The sequence below is a fragment of the Octodon degus genome, unplaced genomic scaffold (assembly GCF_000260255.1).
Source record: "Octodon degus isolate 3935 unplaced genomic scaffold, OctDeg1.0 scaffold00052, whole genome shotgun sequence".
Taxonomy (NCBI): domain Eukaryota; kingdom Metazoa; phylum Chordata; class Mammalia; order Rodentia; family Octodontidae; genus Octodon; species Octodon degus.
Window position 1 is genome coordinate 5483823 of NW_004524628.1, and position 7753 is coordinate 5491575.

A 7753-nucleotide genomic window follows, 5' to 3' on the forward strand; every position below is an offset into this window, starting at 1 on the left:
GATTCTCTTCTCATATGAAAGGGTTATACATTTATACCCTGGAGCCTGGGATGGGTGAGGTTTCACTGATTTCTGAATGCCTTCAAGGTGCCTTTTTTCTTATTCCTGCAGAAGTACCTGGGCTCTTTTTAATGGTACTAATCTCACCAGCAACCACACTTCTTTTGCCCCCAACTTTACATGTGGTCCCTTCTGAAGCAAAGTTTAAGTTCTTCAAAATCTTCTGCTCTGCTTTTTGTTTCCAATTCTCACTATAAATCTGGTTAAAAGCAGTCAGGGGCACCCATGCCAAGTCTGAATGTTGGGCTGCCTTGAAATTGCCTCCCCCAGGCTAATTAGTCCATTACCCATATTCTCAGTCTCCCACAACCTTACAACGTGGGCAAACTTTTCTGACAGAGTATAGCACACATAATCTCTAGTCCAACTGCTATAGAATCCTTGTTCCCGACTGAATCCTCCTGAGCCTGGCCTGTAGCGTCTATATTCCTATCAGCATTTTTGTCCTCTAAGCTCCAACCAAAATCACCAATTTGGTTCTATTTATAGCATTTGAGGACTTCTCTAGCTCACATTTCCAAACTTTTCCCATAAATCAGTTACAAAGGCTTCTAAACCACATGGTTAGGTGCAGTCCAGAAACAACCCCATACTCAGTACAGTTCTGGATCAGTCACTTTCCCATCACTGGAGGAAAACACCCAGCACATCCAACTTAAGGGAGAGAGGCTTGGTTTCGGCTCATGTCTTTTGTGGGTTCAACCCATACCTGGCTGACTCCAAGGCAGAAGTGGCACGGTGGAAGAGTATGGCCAGGGGAGGGTGCACAGCTCCTGGGAGCCAGGAAGCAGAGAGGATGGGGGGAGATAGAGCCAAGGACTCGCCTTGCTGTGTCACACCTCAAGTGACCCACCTCTTCATAGCACATTTCAGCTATGGACTTAATCCCCTGATAAGTACATGGTCCCATGATCCACTTACCTTCCAAAAGCCCCACTCTGAATACATGAGATTTGGGGGGACATTCTAGATTTAAACCATAATACTCATGGTGACTGGAGGAAACCCACTGCTAAGCCCCCTAAACACAGACACTAAAAACATCTCTCTTGTTCAACCTAAGAGGTTCCTGTGCACAGAAGAGCCGCCAGGTTGAATCCTCCTACCCCAAGGCGAACGGTGCAGAGAACATGAAATTTCCTGCCATCATGTGACCCAGCCCATCCAGCCCCAGCAAGTCTAGGCAGCCACTTGTGTCCCATGGTCTGTGGGTCCACCAGCAAGTACCCAAGGGCCTTCTGCAGGCCCAGGATGGTGCTAATCACTGGGAAACACAAGGGGCTGAGACAAGGCCTCTTAACCTTTAGGCATTTCTTATTTTTAAAAATGTACAAATATTTAACAAGCATCTCAGTAAAGCAAAAATGTGAGATCTAAAAACTTGTAGTTTAGTGGTAGAGACATGGTAGGTTAAAGGAAGCTGTAAGAGAAAGAAAGAAAATTCTTTAAGGCAAAACAGGAGCAGATGCCAATGGACACTCCAGGGGATGAAACTGCTTTAGGTTTGCAATTCTGGGGACAGAAGCTGAGCCCTGGAGGATAATGGACAGGTGAGAAACGGAGGTGATGGTGGCGCCACAGGCAAGGGAGACGTCTGAGCACAGGGCAATAGTGGCAAAGAGCAAGATGCACTCAGCACGTAGAGGGGTCCCGCTGGACTGGAGGCAAAAGCAGGTGTCTAAGGAAGAAAAAAAGCAACAGGTGGGAGGGCCAGAGCAGGTTAAGGACGGAGGGTCTGCGGGCAAGGTCTGGAAAGGGTGTCTGGAAAATCGCAGCCCAGCAGGAAGGCAGGGCTGGACTGAAAGCTCAGGGAGGGAGGGGCCCTGGTCTCCCCTACAGGCAGGACCAGGCCTCAAATTCCACCCACAACACGCTGTGTGATGCCTGTTTCTCCTGACTTTCCCAGGGCCGGGGAGATGGCTCAGTGGAATAAGCACTTCTCTGGCAAGCACAAGGGCCTGAGTTCAATCCCCGTTTGGGGGGGGGGGGAGAAAGCCTCCTGACTTTCCAAAGTAGCATGGGCAGTGTTATGCTTTGTGTCTAGAGGTCCCCCAAAGCCTCATGCAGTCAGGGGTGTGGGGTTCTAGAGTTTGTAATTAACTCATGGTCCAATGCTGGGATGATGGGTTCGAGCGCTACCCCCACCCTGGGTAGGCAGCCTGCATATCTGCTCTCTGCTCTCCTTTTGGTCTTGTTTTTGCTGGTTCTGCTGCTATTAACTGTTGCCTTCTGCCATGGGTTACCCTGCCTTGGAGCCATCCAATAACAGGTTGAGACCTCCACAAACTGTGAGCTAAATAACACTTTTCCTTTCTAATTTATGCATAGAGGACTCTGCCTCAGCCATGAGAAAAAAGTAACCAACACAAGCAGCAGGCAAAAGCAAAAGAGACAGCAGCCTGTCAACTGGGTGTGCCTTCATGCATGTGGAAGGTGGCAGGGCTGTTGAATGAGTGTCACTGCTGTTTGTCACCTCTCCTGCCTAGGAGACCAGTGGGCAGGCCCACTAAGAAAACTGAGCACACTTCTGCCTTCCCATCTTGGCACCTCAAACATGGTGTGGGGACCCAAGCCCTGCCAGGGAGGAGACCCAGCCTCCCCTACAAAGCCTTGCAGGGCCCAGCAAGTGGGCCACAGGCAGCACTTGGGGGCTCAGGTATAGCTGCTAGGATGGGGCTCTGTCCTGAAAAGATAAAGTCCTGGACTCTGTCTTCAAGAATGGGGACAGTTGGTGGGCAGAGGAAGAGACACTGACCTCGCTTCCTTCTCAGAACAGGAAGTGAGCCAAGTAACAGGGCTGGGCCCACGAGGTGGGGTGTGGTGAGCAGTGGGGTGTTGCTGGGCTCCAGCTTCCATCTTGATTCTGTGCTGAGAGCAGAGTGACCTGGGACAGATCCTGCAGCCCCTCACACCAGGGAAAGCAGACCGGCTTCTCAGCAAGGCTGCTGAGAATTAAATGCCACTGTTCTAGCACAGGGCCTGGTCACCATGAAGGCCTCATAAACAGTGACCACTCTGACCAGGACGATAGCCTGGAGTCCCTGCAAGGGCTGCACACAGGCCTTCAGGTTAGCTCCCATGCCAGGTCTGCCTGTCTCCAACACTTGGGAGAACTGGAATACCTGTCCAAGGCCTCCCTCAGCTTAAAGGTCAGAATCCTAGAGGGCAGAGCAGACATCCTAGGTGCCAGGCCATGGGGCCTGAGGGTTTTCCTCACTGCTCTCCATCAGCCCCTCAGAGAAGAGGCCATGGATGCAGCTTCCGTCCCACCAAGCATCTCACCCAGCACATTCACCTGTGCACAACAGGGCCATGTATAAAGATGTCACATCACAGGACGAAGCCTGCATCCTCAAGCACTCCTTCTACACCTTCCCAAAGTCCTGAATCACACAGTCTTGAAACTGCAGTTTGGACTCAGGGGTAGGACCTCCTTGTTAGAGTCCAGGTCTGGGGCTACAATGGGCAAAGATCCGTGAACCCCGTCTGGGTGAGTATCACAAGGCCTGCACCTGTGAGTGTTGACGTTTAGGTGGGAGCTCACTGTGCCCAACCATACTGGTCAGGATCAGACACAGCCCCTCCTCATTGGGAACTGAGGGCTGGGTGAAGAAGTGAGACGTGAACACGGACACTGAAGAACAAATCAGGGTCCACTAGGGCACAAGCGGCTGGCAGCCGAGAGGGAGGGGCCCTAGAGATGCAAGAGCCACTCCTGCTCGGAAGGTTGAAAGGCCTCTCTGCAGCATAAGATGTTCCCAAGATCTGTGAGCAGAACCACCAGGGTGAGCCCTCTGGGGAGGCACCCACCTCAAGTGACTTGGAAACAGTCTGCCAGGAGATTTAGACATCAGCCCACATGACACAGGGAATTAAATTCATCAATGCAAGTCAATAAGACACATGTGGTCATGGACACAGGAATGAGCTGGCTGCTCTCAGAATGTCACTAGCCTATGCAGGAGAGTCACCAAGTCACACCAAGCAAATAGGCAAGGGATACATTCTCCTCCTAGACAGAAAATATCTTTCCCCCCAGCCTGCATTCAGACTTTTTTCAAGGACTGCAGCCAGGTGCGCCAGAGGACCTTATGACTCCTGGGTGGGCTCCCCAAGTGTGTGGGTTCCAGAAAGCAGTCTCCTGGGGAGCAGGTCCAACTTCTCAGGTCTTTGAGAAGCCCACCCCCCACCCTGCATTTGTAAAGCAGGGTCCAGTCTCCAGAGCAGCTCTGAATGAGCGCGGGGAAATCATGGCTCCCAGTAGGGCTTCATCAGCCCTGGAGGAGGATGGGAGGGTCTTGCAATAGCTGGGAGTGTCCTTACCCGCAGAAGGACCCCAAGAAGACCAGATCTCAGTAACTGCCACAGTGCAGCTACCTTGGACTCTGAGGCACCAAGTGACATCTACGGGTCAGCATTCCATGCTCTCTCCTGAGGACAGAGCCCAGCCTATGGGTCACTACTCCAAGGCAAGCGAAGGAGCACCAGAAAACATGCCACTGCTTCCCACATCATCTTAAGAAAACAGCCGAAGTCAGCATTCAGTGCACTCACCAGGAGGGCACCTCTGGAGCCATGTGGGGAGCACCCTTTCCACATCCCACAGGCTTGGGGCAGGGGACCTGCAATCGCGTGAGCTGAGCATTCATTGTGATTTTTCCAGGGAAATGAAGCCAAGCCAACCTCCTGGGAGACCAAATATGAACAACGCCAAGTTTCTTTCCCCGGACACAGCTCTTTTGCTCCAAGCTGTGAGTTCCATGTGAACAGACAGCACCAGCACTCTACAGCCTCAGCTTTCCTTGTGTTGTGCAGATCTGTATGACTGAGTTTTCCACTGCTAGAACAAAATACCTGAGGCCGATGAATGTATAAAGAAGAGGCCTATTTAGACCACAGCTTTGGAGACTGACCGAAAGTCCAAAGTCAGGTGGTTCCATGCATTTGACCTCTGGTGACGTCCTCATGGTGGGGAAGTGTATAACAACCCACCCTGGTGAGAATCAAGGTTTCATTAGAACTACCATAATCCCTTCCCAGGGCAAGGACAGCACCCCCAACGGCTCCATCAACTTGTACCAAGCCAGGCCTCTTAGGGGCCCCCAAACCTCCTAACATCAGCACACTGAGGACACCGCTGCCAGCACATGATCCCTCAGAGGACCTGCTCAAACCGTCATGGTTTTTACTTAGAAGTCCCTGAGAGTCTCATGCACTTACAGGCAGGGCTTCCAGAAGGTGGCTGGTTTATGGGACTTACGGCTGACTTGCCGCTAAGAAGCTGGGGTCTGAACTGGAAGAGGTGGGTCACCATGGGTGTGGCCTGGAGGGGATTATCTCTGCCCCCAGCTCCTCTCTTTCTGCTTCCTGGATGCCATGACTTGAGCAATTCTCCTCAGCCTAAGCCCATGCAAGGAGTGAACGGCTTCTAGAACATGAGCCTAAATAAACCATTCCTCCTTTAGGTTGTGGGTGCCAGGTCCCGTATCCCTGTGACAGGGAAAATAACTAAGACGCAAAGCATATCAAAGCCATCATAGGCCTTGACACAAGGATCACTTGGAGGCGCTCATCCTACCACTGAGAGGCCACGGGCCATGCTCAGGTGGCCTGAGGGACCAGATGCCCACTTCTGGACACAGGCTGGCAAGAATGCCCTCCTTAAACTTCATTTTGTTTCCCATCCTGCTTTACAAAATCTCATCTAGAAAGAAGATAAATTTACAATTTCTCAGGGAGGCTGAGAATGGACACCATGCTTCATTCTGTTAAATAATTCCGCAACTCAGGGGGCACTTTGTAAACTGAAGATACACTAGGAATTTCTTTCCCTGAAGTTCCACTATTACCAATATTGGAAACCACTTGCATTCTGATTAATCCTTAACTCTGAGAACACGCTGAGCCTCCTGATGTGCCGCACCCTGTAACTGCACTTCAGGTTGGTCTTTACTGTAACTTTCTCTTTTGGATGTGTCCCTAAATCATTCCTTCTAGCACCATCGTTCAGCCTAGACACAGTGAGGACCTGAATTCCTAATGGTCCCAGAAATCCTGTCACAGCCAGAGCCCCTGCTTCCTTGGACCTCAAAATCCCTGCCACTTGGTGCCCAGAGGGACAGCTGCCAAAGAGAGATGAGGCCTCACGTAAGGGGCCCTAGGCCACTCTCACTGCAGGAGTCAGTGATGCACGGAGCTCCTGTCAGCCCCAGCACCTGCAAGAACACAGCAGAACGATCCTTGAAGATGGAGGCATGGAAACAGACACTGAAAGTAACAGAAAGAATGTATAGCCGCTTCTTCCTGTGTACTCCAAATGAGCTCACATGAGCCCCGTCTTTCTTTGAAGTCTGCTTTCACATAACCCACCTTGGGACAAACCACCAGGCAACTTTCAATGGTATTTCCTACAGCACCCCAGTCTCTCTGCTGGACCTGAGGCTGAGCCCAGGACTTCACAGGAGCATGGGAGGGGAGCTCTGCCACTGAGCTGCACGCTAGCTCCGCCTGGCAGTGTTAGCCTGGGTTCTGGTCCCTGATTCCCAATATGGGAACAAGTATGGAGGAACCCTGGGATAACTCGCCCTGGGTCTTCGTGGAAACAGATTTGGACTTATTCCTTCCCTCTTGTCCATGCTGAGGGTCCAGCGAGCCAGACTCTGAGTGCTGGATCAACAGCTCTCTTCTTTGTTCCACACAGGACATGATCTTGGACTGACACTGGTGGGCAACGACCTCTAGCTTTTAGGTCCTGCCTCCCAAACTCACCTTGAAAAGCTAGAAATGTCTCCAAGCCTAGTCTGGGCAACTTAGCAAAACCCTATCACAAAATGAAAACAGTAAGGGCCTGGGGATGTAGCTCATTGCCAAGGGTTGGGTTCAAGCCCCAATATTGCAAACAAAAAAGAACAAAAGCAAGGCACAGCTTGGGGGTAGCTCAGTGATTCAGAACTTGCCCAACATGCCCAAGTCTTGGGTTCTGCCCAAGACCACGAAAAGCCAACCAATCAATCAACTTACTGAAGGGATCATCCATTTTTTATTTAATTGATGTAGTAAATTAAATCCACTCATTCTCAAGTTGATCGTGAGGTATTGCCTATTTCTATACTGCTGTGTTCAATGTGCAAGTTTTCAACTGTCCTATGCTCCTGAGAAATATTGGTCTGTAACTTCTCCTTTTCTCAAAATTGTGGTTTTGCTGATTGCATCTTTATTAAATTTACATATATAAAATTATGTATTAAAAATCAAATTTATGTTTTACAATATGCATTAAAATAATTAGGGAAGGGTTTCCTCTTCACCTGTGAAAGATTCTATTAAACTGGTGCCATCTCTTCTTTACATCTTTTCTGTAATTCATCAGGGAATCCATTAGACCTGGAGTTTTCTTTGTGGTAATTTTTTTTTTTTTTAAATTTAGGACAGGGTGTACAGGGGGTACAAGGTCTCACTGCATAGATCAGATTCCTAGCGATCCTCCTGTTTAAAACAGTCTCCAAAGTGCTGGGATTACAGGCGTGTGCCACCACACCCAGTCTCAATCGCTGTCCCAGCTGGCCCTGGTGGTGGGCAGCGTAGTGAGACCCAGTTCCAAATAAATAAATGATTTTTTTTTTCTCTAGTCAAGGGAGGGAAACTTTATTCAGGCCCCAAGGCTGCAGGCGTTGGGCAGGTGGTGCCCTTCTGG